This window comes from Dasypus novemcinctus, chromosome 24, assembly GCF_030445035.2.
Source record: "Dasypus novemcinctus isolate mDasNov1 chromosome 24, mDasNov1.1.hap2, whole genome shotgun sequence".
NCBI classification, from domain to species: domain Eukaryota; kingdom Metazoa; phylum Chordata; class Mammalia; order Cingulata; family Dasypodidae; genus Dasypus; species Dasypus novemcinctus.
Window position 1 is genome coordinate 6444300 of NC_080696.1, and position 13306 is coordinate 6457605.

A 13306-nucleotide genomic window follows, 5' to 3' on the forward strand; every position below is an offset into this window, starting at 1 on the left:
TAAATAAAAATAAATAAATCTTTAAAAAAAAAAAAAAAGGCTAGAGTTAGGATTTAGTTTAAGGCTAAGTTAGGGGTAAGGTTAGAATTAAGGCCAGGTTAAAGGTTAAGACTAGGATCTGAGTTCAATCCAAGGCTACCCTTAGGGATAGTTGAGAGTGAGAAATAAGTGCAGTATTAGGATTAGATCTAAGGTTAGTTTTAGGATGAGAGTTAAAACCAGGGCTAGGATTAGACCGAAACAGAATTTGACATTGACAAATCAACTTCTCCTACACATAATATCCTCATCTTTAAAATGATGATATCATTTTCCTTTCATTGCTTCTGGGAATATGCCACTCCATAGGATAACTCTTAGTAAAATCTGATTACAGTGAAAAATTATGTTGTTTTCAGAATTACTGCACACATAGATCCACATAGATTAAAACTATTTGTCTAGAGTAAAGTTAAGTATGAGAATATTTGCTAAATGTGATTTTCTTAATCAATATTTTATTTATAGTCAATCCAAATTTCTTCCAAAGTAAGCATATACCAAACATTGTATGCTGTATCTAGTATTATGCTATTTTTGGAAAATATATTTATATACCATGGTCCCTTCCCTCAAAGAATTTCCCATCAAATTGGTCAGACAAATCCATCTGAAAATATATTAAGGATTTTAAAATAACATGTGTGTATGTGCATAAATACACGTAACTATATATAATGTGTATAAATATGTCTATGTTTATATATAGGTATATGTGACAGTTTGAAGTTTCATGAATCTCAGAAAAGATCATGTTCTTTGAACTAATCCATTCTAGTTGGTGTGGGACCCTTTGATTACATCAGATTCAATTAAGGGAATTTTTGATTAGATCATTTTAGGGCATTCGATTGGACTACGTCTATGAGGCATGCCGCAGGTTAGGTCTCTGCCCTCTTGCTGGAGTCTTCAATAAATGGAGACAAACAGAGAAGGAGAGCCACCATTTTTACCCTGCCATGTGAGAGATGACTCCAAGATTGCCTATAGCTGCAGAAAGACAGAGAAACCCTGAGAGTCTGAGAGAGAGGCCAGTGGCTGGAATCAGAGCAGCCCAAAGCAACGAGAAGAGAGAAGCCAGCCAGGTGCCTAAGGCCCACAGCTGAGGGTGAGGAGAAAGTGAGCCTGGAGGGAGAGGCAGGGGCCTCGGCAGAGAAGGCCGCCATTTTGCCTCCCCACATGGCGGGAGTTAAGGATCTGCCGGCAGCCGACTTTTGGTGAGACCGTATCTCTAATGATGCCTTGAACGGGACTTTTTCACAGCCTCAGAACTGTAAGATCTTACCTTAATAAACTCCCTTTATAAAAACCAACCCATTTCTGGTATTTTGCTCCCAGCAGCTTTAGCAAACTAAAACAGCATGTATGTATGATATATACAATCGATAACATGATCAGTGAAAATTTTAACAGGGAAGCAAATATGTGAGGCCTGGTATACTCCTAGTAGACTTTACAGAGCAGTAAGTTTTTATCTGGACCTTAGTTATCAAGGTTTTAGAAAGGAAAAAAAATGGTATTTTGTTACAAGAAAAGTGGATCAAGGGCTTTAGGCAGAAATGATCATTTTGTATCCAGAAGTTATTGAACAAACTTAAACCACAACAATAGTGTGAGTGATATGTGCTGGAAAATAGTGAGAATGAATTTTGTGTAACTGTGCAGAAGCAAACAACAAGGGCTTTGAAAACCAGACTAAAGATGTTGACTATCCTGCAGAAATGAATTTCAAGAGCATGCTGGATTAGTTAGGCCAGTAATTTATTTAGGAATGGTAAGAAGAGAAATGGGAGAACATAGCAGATCATAGGTGCCAGGTAGAGAGGAAGGGGCTGAAGAGTGATAAAGAGGGCTGATTTACAGACTATAACTCCCCATTTTAGATTATAGATTCCCAGGTTCACTTGCATAGTGATCCAGGCGGGGGGCAAAGAAGCTAGAATACAGCATGAAAAGGCACAGGGACAGGCGCCAGTCCAGTGCAAAGGCAAGAGAGAGCAAGAGGGCTTTGTGCTTGCCTTTTAAACCACTAATTATGCTGCCCCTTTGCTAATGGCAGGGGAGGAATCACTGCTATTTGCTGTTTTGGTTGATTACCCCACCCATCAATCCCCCAGGAGGGCCTGATGATAAGGCCACTGGAGAATATCTCGGGCTTCTCCTGGCTTCCAGAGAAAATCTCATTCTGAGTGGTAGAATCTGGTGAAGGTCTTCCAGCAGCCATCGTGGGGACACTGATGTCCACATGGACTCTGCCAGAAGCCAGATCTGTCTATTGATTTTCTATCTAGTCTGCTTCAGTAGGAGCGCAATGGATCAGCCTTACCTGGGAAAGCCACCTTCATGTTCATGGCATTTTCCCTGCCAGGTATGTATGACTCTTTCTTTATTCTGAGTCCATACTAAAAGTCCTTTAGGTCTTTCTCACAAAGTTACAGAACCTTACCCTGTCCCAGATTTTGAGGCATAGTATGATCAACAGGAGTGGAGACCATCTCCCCCACACTTAAAAATTCAAGGAAGGAACTTGGGACTGGAAAAATTGTGCATTCGGATCCATAGCTCCTTTCCATTCTTTGTGACAGTTGAACCCAGTTTTGTTTTTCTTTAATACAGATTTATCATAGGGCTTACTCTTTTTCAGTGCAATCCACTTGGCCGCACCCATTTGGAAAAGCCTCTTACCCTGGTCAGTGTTGGTTTGGCTTGTGGTAAGCTCCTTGCTACAGTCTATTTTAGAGTCTGCCAAATGTGGGACAATGGGTGTGTCTTGTTGACATCCTGTGGCTGATCAGATATGTAGGATCACTCTTCAGTGCAACCTCTTGAGAAGCTTGCAGCTGTGCTGGGAAGGCCAGATCAGTATGTCTAAAAGAAAACCCAAATTCTGATTTTTTTGCATGGTCATTTAACCAAAATGCTTGTGGGAAACAAGAATGTGGGCATTATCATACTTTATGAAATATATCGGGTACTCCCTCTACCTAGATTCGGGATTTATGGTGGCAAATATTTGTTTATATCTCCAAACCATAATTTATCCCAAATAGATGGCTATGTTTTACTTAAACCTTTTAATACAACATCCATATGCAAAATGGATTTTCTGAGTTAGCTCAGATTTTCAAACTTCATGCCCCATTTTTTATAGGCACATGGAGACCATCGAATCACTTTCAAGGATGAATTAGTGCTGAAAGGAATATTATTTGGTAGTTAAAATGCATGACCTGTGCAGGGTCACACTTGTGAACTTCAAGAGGTAAGGACACACTTGTGAACTTCGAAAGGATCACCAGTGATTGTTACTCAAAAATATCATCTAAAATACCCACTCTATATTCCTAGTTACAGATTTAAGTGGATTAGCAACTTCATCTTATTAAATGCTCCCTGGAATAGTTAGACTACAGTCACACTTAAGAAATGCTTTGATGAGATTATCTAGTCATTTCTCTCTGAGTACCTGGAACCCCCAGGTGATTCTGGGAGTGGGAAGGGGAAGGTATATTCCCAAACTATTGCAAAAAGCAACACCATTAGCTTGAATAAATAAAAACAAAATGCATCAACATTCCTGTTATTAGCAGTTCATGATACATATATACTCTCCTTCTCAGGCCCTTTGAATTGTTTTAACATGAAAACTGGATTATCACAGAAAGAGTGAAATCAAATATGATAAATATTTAAAAATTGATGAATCTTAGTGTAAGATATACAGATGAATTGTACTACTTTTCAATTTTTCTATAGATTTTTTTTCAAAATAGTTTGAAAAATAATTAAAATAATGAACTTTCATATGTAAAGAATTTAGTTTGAGCCACTCAACTAATGGTCAGCTCACATTTTCCTTAGAGAAAAAAAAATGGTAGCAGCATTTATAGTGGATTTTAACACTACTTAATATTTAATACCATTGATGGTGATGATGATGATGTTGGGGAACTCCATTTCTAAATGCCAATTATTTGCAAGTTGCTATGCTAAGCATGTTTCATATAATTATTTTGAATTTTACAAATGGACAACTAAGGTTCAGAGAAACTGAGTAATTTATCCAAGGTCCTATTGACAAACTCAAGAGCTGTGATGACAACCCACAGTTATAAGATTCCCGTTGTTTTAAGGTTGAACACCATATGGGGGGGCAGTTTAAAATTGCCAAAGGGCTGCAGCCATATATTATCTGCTTTACTGTAACAAAAAAAAATTCTATCATTTCCAAGATAAAATTTATGGTAATAGCTTTACGGAAATCAAAATGAAAGCTTAGAGAGTTCAGTAAAGCCAAGGTTGAAATACTTTCCATAGTTCTGCTATATTGTTTTTTTGTAGAATTGCTGGAGTTACCTCACAGTGGTAGCAAAAAGGATAGGGAGATGGGAATCACGCCTGGATAAAGACCAGCCAATGCTGAGCTCCAATCCTACTGGAGGACCTGGGGAAATTCTCTTCAACTCTGCCACCTTTGTAAGGTGGGTTCTGCATCCCTGTTCTTCCAGTCTCTGAGGAGCTGCTGTGAGCACTAAGTAAGACAATGACCAGAGACACCCCCCACACACTTTTTTTTTTTAGCAAAGGGTAGCATACAGTTATTTGTTGCTATTTTTATTATTTGCAACAATATAGAAATTGCACAATTTGACACAATTTTCATGACTCAGATGTTTTGTTCTTTATTTTGTAGTACCAACATCTCAAAATCATTTGAGTTTCTCCCATGATTGTTGTTTTTCATTCTGTGATTATAAAATCTGAATTTTAGTCCTTCTTGTTCAGTTCAAACTATGTCCACATCACAGGGGAGAATGGGATTATATAAATTTGATACTCTGAAAGATTTACTGCTTCCTTATTTTTTATTTTTTTTTCTCATTTCACCATGGTGATTGCAAGTCCTCCTAGGGACCCAGGTTTTCACACACAGAGAAGCTTTTGGAAGCCATTGAACTTGGGCAGATTCTTTTAAGAGTCAACTGACCCCTCCTGTGTGAGGCTCAAGTTTGTTTCTTAAACCACCTTCTTTGAGCTCCCTTGCTTTCTGGAAGTTTATTTGTACCCTGCTGTGACTGTTTTCTTTTTAGAGAAAGCCTTGCTCAATTCCATCAGGTTCTGTCACAGACCATAGGACCAGGCAGTAGATAAATACATTGAAGCAAATCTCAGTTTAGCTGCTCTTGCCCAAAATAAAGGAAGGAAATACATCACTTTTAGGGTCTTGTCTTTGCATTTGCTTTTGTGACTCTTTCTTCCTTTTTATTTAATAAACCTGACAGAAGGCAATACCAGTATCTCTAAGGAAAGGCTGATTTAAGGAAGAAGAAATATCTCTGAAGTACCATGTCTTTCATTTCTCTTATTTGAATGCATAAGGTTTCTTTACAAGATGAAAATCTCTCTCATTATGTCTCTCTTCCCCTACTATTTATTCCTCTATTTTTGGAACATATTCTCTGAGAACCAGGATGTGAAACATTCTTGAGATAAACACAGTTACCCATCTAGGTGTGTCATTCAAAAGTTGGAAATTAAAAAGGAAAAAAAAAAAAAAAACAAGAAAGAATAGATGAATTTGGGAGAAGTCAGTCTTCACTTAGGGAAAGAATTTAAAGAGGAAATCAAGTCTTTTGGAAACTGAGTGAAGTCATTGGACTGAAAATGTCCTTCAATAAATGTAAGGTAAAAAAAATGTAAGAAAATTAGAGAATAGTTCTAAAAATACACTCCACTCCCTGTTCCACACAACAGCTCAGTTCTGCAAAGTAGCATCCTCCAGTCCCTTTGTGCCTTGTTAGATGGAGTCTATACTCTGGACACTTCTTATCACATTCATCCAGTCCCCAAGGTCATGCCCTGGAGTCATTCTTCTCTGCCTCTAAAGCAATTTGCAGAACTGGGTGTAGCCTAGTGTATGCTATTTCTTCATTATTCTCTATCCTAAAAGGTCAGACTGTAATATGGAATTTTTTGAACTTGAAACTCAGGCTTGATATCCAGCTCCACCCAAACTAAAACATTCAAAAGTACCATTTTCCACCCACAAGGGATGATAGTAAACCCAGGGGAGTAAGACTCTCCTCTAACAAGGCTTCAAACTGAGCTCGGTCCCTCAATGTTCAACAAGTTTCAACAAGATTCCCTCAGAACTCACTGAGAAATGAATGCTTTGCCCTACAATTTCAGGAGCCAGAAGAGATAAATTCTTCCACCCGAGTACAAACCTTTAGATGATTTTCTGCTATTTAACTTAGTAGCCTAAAAGAGAACTGGGTTTTGTTCACTGGAAAATGAACTCAGCTTGACTGTGAGTCAGGCAGACAGCGCCAAAGGGCTTGTTTAACTTAGCATTTTTATTTTGTTTGATCCTATCTCAGAGGATGCTCTCAGTGCTTCTCTAAGTTCGCTGGATAGGAGGATCACCTGCAAATCTTGCTAAAATGCAGATTCTAATTTCGTGGGCCTGGGATGGGGTTGGAGAGCCCGAATTTCTAAAAAGCTCCACTGTGACTCGGTGCTTCTAGGCTGTGGAGCACACTTCGAGTGTCACTGCCCTAAGCTATGGCTACTTTGGAGAACTTCAGGTTGGCAAAATAATACCTAGTCATCCCTTCGAGGTTCACTGAATCCATCAGTCAAATTGAAATGTTCTCCCATCCAAATTCATCTGTTAAAAACTCTCTTCTTTCCCATCATCTGTCTCAACCTAAAACAATGGCATCTCAATGAAGCTCCTTGTAATCCAAGCCCTTACCCAAAGGAGAAGCAATCTTGCTTTCATTGATTTCCTATAGCTCTTTATATATCTCTTACAGCACCATGAAAACCTTGCGTTATAGTCATTTGGATACATTATGTTTCTCCCCTCAGGGTTATAAGCCTCCTGGTAAATACAAATGATAGCTGCCACTTGTGACTAAAGGAGCAGGGGGAAGAACATTCCAAGAGGGGAACGTGGTCACACTGGTAAGTGCCAGGAAAATTCAAACCTGGCAGAAGTGACCCAGAGACGCTTCCTTTTATTACGCCTGGAGGGCGCCATCACATGCTCAGCTATATCATCAGACCATAGCATGGACATGCTGCTGGTTCTACATCCTGGTTTATTTGAGAAGGGAGAGCGTAGACGACATGACCAGTCTGATTTTTTGCATGCTTAACTTGCAAGTGTTGGCAAGTAGCCCAGTCAAGAAGTTCTCCTTAATTCTGGAATTTGAGAGGATTGGAGACTAGTCCAGAGCAGTGGACTTGGGAGTGGCCCCTTTAGGGGGAATAAGCTATGTGAGTCCACCTACAGAGCTGCAAAATTAATTTATTCACCCGTGTTGGCTCAGGATATTTATATTTCTTGAGACACAAGTACAGTCATGCAATACATACGAATGCCCCATTAAATCACCAGCCCTATCCTTTTTATTTTTAGCATATTGCTTAAAGACAAGAGGCAATTTGATGTAAATTTTAACATGATGCCTATATAGCAAGAACACTTGAGCATCAGCTAGGATAACATGTTTTACAAATCATGAATTAATGAATTGCATTTGTAACTAGTCTTTATCCTATGCTCTGTCTCTTTCGCAATACATTTATTGCTTGGGATTTATAAGGCCATTTCTCTGTGTGGCTTATGCAACAACACACATCACTGTGTCTGTCTTCAATCATCAAAGGGCAAAATTTCAGTTAAGACATCAATGGTTTGCTGCACTCATCTGGATTAATGAAGGTCTAGAGCTTGCGTTCAGCATACACAGAGAACAACGTAAAGTATGTCTGTAAGTAATGTCAACTTATTCCTGACCTTGCAATGCCCAGATTTATAATAGCTGTCATGTCCTTAAATCAAAACATTGCTGACTATTCTGATAAAACAGATTTTCCCCACTTGCAGCCTTGTTCCATTTAGCCCTGACTTACACAAAATAATCAAGCAATAAGCCTCTTCATAAATCTTAATAATTTCTGATTTTATTTGAGGTAGTGCTACTCTGGGCAACTCTGAATGGAGTAAACATACTCTTAAGGGAAAGTGAATCTTTCATCTCTGTTTGTTCTATCTTCAGTTCCTCCAATGGCCAGAGAAAGAAGCAAACAAGAGCAAAGTAACCCATTGGTACTGCAAAGTCCTTTGCTCCCCGCCCCACCCCCCAAGAAAAACACTAAGTTTTATTCATTTAATTCTCACAATCACCCTGTGAGATAGAGTAGGTGAGTAAATCCAGTGGACAGGTATGCAAACTGAGCTGCTGTGATTTGCTCAAGGTTCAAAAGATTAGAAGCAGCAAAACAGGGGTAATAATGCACATGTTTCCTTTGTGCCCTGTCTACTGCATGATACTTTAAAACAGTAATAGGCCAGGAAGAAGTCAATGAAATGGTAACTAAATGGTCTAGAATGAGCTGGAAAATTCCAGAAAGGATTAAACATCCATAACAGAATTTTCTTAGCTGTTGAAGTAATTATGGAAATGAGTTAGTAAATGAGCATTTTACTGAATACTTATCATAGACTGAGATAAAGAAAAAAAATGGGGGGAAAAATGGTCAGCAACATCAGTTTCTCCAGTGAGAAGTTAAAAGTTGGAGAGATCCCTCCAACTTTATTAGAAGTTTCAAACGTTTCTACTAAGGGGTTTGAAATGGCATAATACCCAGAGTTGACAGCAAGTGAACTTATATTCAGGTGTGTTGCTCTCCAAGTAAATCATTCTTTAAATGATCCCTCAAGCGATGACCACATTAGCACCTTGGCCCAGACTTACTGGTTTGCTTCCTGTAATGTCATTTAAATTCACCAAGTCTACATTTCTTCATCTGCAATATGGGCCTGGTATGAATTTTAAGCAAGATAATGTATAAAATTCTTTTTTTGCTATGCTTGGCAAATAGTCAAGGCTCAATGTCTGTTCATCCTGTAGTCTTACAGTATTTCTGATTTTCTACTCTGTTCCTCTGGAACTGAATCAGTACTATCTAACCCATTATACAATCCTGGGAGAAGAGAACCAGATTTCCAGGGCACTTTCCATCTTGAGTTGTCAGAGAACTGTCAGATAAGCAGCAATGAAGCAATGAAGCCCATTTGTAAGGCTTTTCTCCAGAAGAAACTGGAAGCAGATCCCAGAGCAGTCAGCTATGTACATGAAATCTTTAATTGTGCCCATGGAAAGGAAGGCATCTGCCATATCTATTCAATGTAAATAGTGGTATCAAGCTGTAATCCTTTTTAAAATTTTATCTCCAGGATCAAGGAGGAAGGAAAGGAGAGAGGAAGGGGGGAGAGAGAGAAGGAGAAGAATAAAAGAAAAAGAGAGATACAGAGAGAGAAAAGAAAGAGAAATTTGGAAAACAATAGTATTTCATTTATTCTTCTAGGACAAGAGCAATGACTTTTCTGGGAAAACGAGCATAAACAAAGCCAGAAGCCAAAAGCAAACAGAACACAAACTGTGGATTTGAGAGGGAAAATTACTTATAACATATCAATCCTTCAAATCAATTTGCCACTTCATTTCCTCCAACTCTAATTAATAAGTATATGACAACAAAGGAGAGCAAACAAAAATCTCTCTAAAGACAACCATCTTCTCCTCTGATGTGGTTTTTGCTCCAGGTAGGCCGTGGGTTCTATGGGAGAAGTTAGCAGTGGTGCTGGCAGGTGAGGTTCATCCCAGTTTGGGAAAAAGGATGGGAATATGACATGGAATTTCGTTCTTCGAATGGTTGGTTTGTAAATTCTTGTAGCTTCTCCAGGTGATGTTAGTATGATTTGGTCATACAAACTTGACTATGTTTTTGAAAATATATGATGCCATTATGGAGTTGAAAGAGAAAAATGGAAATTAGAGCCAGAGGCATGGGAATTCATCCTAAAAGTGTAGGATATTTCGAATATTTAAGACTGCTTCCCAAGCAAAGAGTACTCTTACTAAAGAGGTTGGATAAACTTGGCATCCTCTTGTCAATACCTTTTGATAAGGCTTTCATGGGAAGTGTGCTACAGGCAGCTGCTTAGATTTTCTTAGCCAAGAAAAAATCTTTTCTAGGGTTTTGCAAATTGACATAAGGCCAGTATTCTCTATAAATCAGGGTCCTTCAGTAGTAATAATGAAGATGAAATGAAGATGATGATGATGATGACAAAATAGCATTTACTGACTTTGTTGAGCCAAGTGTCATTTTCACCCAATATATACTTCAACCCTCATAAAAACCTCATGAGGTAATAGGATTAACTTCACTGGACAGCCGAGGAAACTGAGCAAGCCATCCTGATGAGAAACATGGTGCAGATCTCAGCTCTTTTTTAAGATAGAGGAACAAACAGAAGGACACTGGCAGATATTACACAAAAACAGTCCTTCATGTATTCTCCACAACTGAATTCTCACTGGCGGTGGGGGTTTTTTTGTTTGTTTGTTTTTGCTTTTTTGGTGGAGGGGAGGATGTGGCAGGAGATTGACAATATATAAATGAATGAAATTGTGGTTGTTAATGACCCTTGCCAGACTGCGCCAAGATGTTTTGCCCATGCCCACAGCGGCCTCTTTGTTGGCTGCCAGCTAATTACTATGACAATGAAAATGTTTACGTGAGATTAAACTGTTCCCAGACTTTGCAATTTTTCCTTTCTCCTCTCCTCTTTTTCGCTCATAATCCCTTTTTTTTTTCCTGTGTTCATTGACAATCATGGATTAAATGTTCTCCCTCAAATGAGTGCATTTGCATGGAGAGAATTAATTTAAATATTCTGAGTTATGATCTGACAGAGAGATTAATGATCTTGCCCAAGGTCACACAGCTAATAGAGTAAGGGCATATGTATTTGGCCCCAGGGAATCTTATTTGCATTTGATAATCTCCTCCCAAGGAAGAAGTGAAGTCTGTGGGGCTGCAACTGGAATGTAAAAGTCCCAAAGGAGAAAGATGGTGGCAAGACATGGCTTCCAAGCTGTGCAATTGTTCTCTTCCTCCCTTCCACAGATGGCCTTTCTCACATAAAACCCAGGCTACCTGTGATACCCCTTTTCTGACCCCTATTCCATTTAAAGGATTCCTTTGTTGTTCATTCCAGCAAATTTCTACAAAGACAAATATTTTCAAAAACCAGGAGTTGTCTCTTTAATAACAAAGAATTGCAGTAGTTCCCATGGCATGTGGGCCTGACTCCTGGGGAGAGGAGAGGGGACCTATGGCTGGAGCTGAGGCAACACTGTTTCCTGGTACAGATGTCCAGGAAAGAGATGCCTCAGGTGCTCTGTGCTCTAAGAAGCACTTTTCTCCACCACCACCCTTTCCCCGTGGTTGGCTTCTCTCCAGTGATATCTCAAAGCCATTATGTCCATTAGAAAGCCTTCCTGGCCTCTTGTGTATTCTCTATCTTTACACTACCAAAGCACTCGGTGAGTGAAAATGGCCTAACACAATTTCCATCTCCTCTTCTTGCTTCACAATTTCCAGAGTACCATGGCAGTATCTCATACCAAAGCCACATTCTCCACCAAACCTTAAGAGTGGCATGTACTTGATAAATATTTATAGATAATAGAAACCTGAAGCCTATGCCCTGTGGTCGTCTCGCTAATTTAGTAACTTTTCCCATATTTCCTTAAACATAAACAAAGACAAGTCAGCAGGAACCAAACAGAGGTATGTGACCAAATCAACTCGATGGCAGAAGCAGCTTCTTTCCAAATGGAAAACGGCCTTAAATTTCTGCTAGTTGTCTTTTCCATTCTCCATATGTGCCTATTATTTTTTCCATTCATACACATAGCCATGGTGACCTCTGCATGGATGTCAAGAAACATTCCACAAAACAAACTGCCAGATATGACAGGAGGAAGAAGGAGCATTCTGTTAAGCAAAGAAATTAGCATACGGACTGCCTTCAACTTCTTTCATGGGACGGAATAAAGAGGTCAAAAATCTTATCCAAGTAATGCTCAATGACTGGGTCAAGTTATAATTAAATATTTACACTGATCCTAGACTTTTACAGTGAAACATCCTCTTAGAACCTTGTCCAATGCCTTCTATAATTAACCCCAGGTTTATTCTTTGATCAAAAAGCCAGCCCTTTTAAAACTAATTAGATAATGAACTTAGTAAATGTGGTAGGGTAATCAAGATCTTCTAAAAAATGTGAGGAAGGCATTCTCTGACTTAGAACTAAGAGTGAATAAACTAATACAACGAATTATTGGTGGAGCTAGGCATGAGAGTCACCTGTACAGAACCTCCCCTCCACACTGCTCTGCACGGACTCAGCCTCCAGAGCACAGCCCTGATGTTCTGGGGTCTACCTGAACATCTAGACCGAGAGCGCTCTTCACTCTGGGAAGCCAAGTGCCTCCGCGCTCAGGGGTCCTCGGTAGTATGTGGGGCCAAAGCAAACATACTTACTCTCATCGTCAACATTAAGTCAAATAACTACAAGTCTACTTGCTGGCAAGCAGCATGCTGAACTACTTTGTAGGGTCCATCAAAACCGTCAAGACTTTAATGTACCAGGAGTAGAAAATTTGACGTCTAGATACCAAGGTTTCAGGAAAATTATTTTGAAAAACTGATACGAAGAATCATAAACGCAGCCCATATAGAGTATTACATTTTCTGCCAACTATTAGTTTGACCAGTCACCTCTTAAACGACCAGGGGCTTGTGGTAAGACTAAAGACCATATGGACTTTTAATACACTCATAGAAGTAAGACCCCCACGTGGCTGCCTGAGAGTCTAATTCAGCCACAGAATCACAGTAAATTACCCACACGCACATACATGCAGATTCAGAATAAACTTTCTGGCTTCTTCTTTAAAAGATTTGGCAACACTGAGCTTACATTCCCAGAAAGCTACCAATTTATGGTTGCTGCCCTATTCTGGTAAAGTCTGGTCTTTCCAGTACGCCACAGTCTACGCCACTCCCAATTGTCTTACATCCACTGGTTTGTGTAACCTAATCCCTGCATGCATTTGACTGTGGGACCCTACCACTGTTTATTAGAATATATATATACACACACACACACATTTTCATGTATAGCTGGCATGCTTAACCCTCCTTTGAACTCAAAATACTCAGCTCTTTCTTCTTTGTGCTAAACCTGAAAAACAGCAGAGTATACGTATAAAACAAGCGAGCAGCGAAAGGGCCATTCACATGGAACGCAGCACGTGACTGTTTATGCTGGCATCCTTTAGCTATGAAGATTTTTCCTGCTCCTTTCTGGAGGCATTCTAACATAAAGCATATTTCT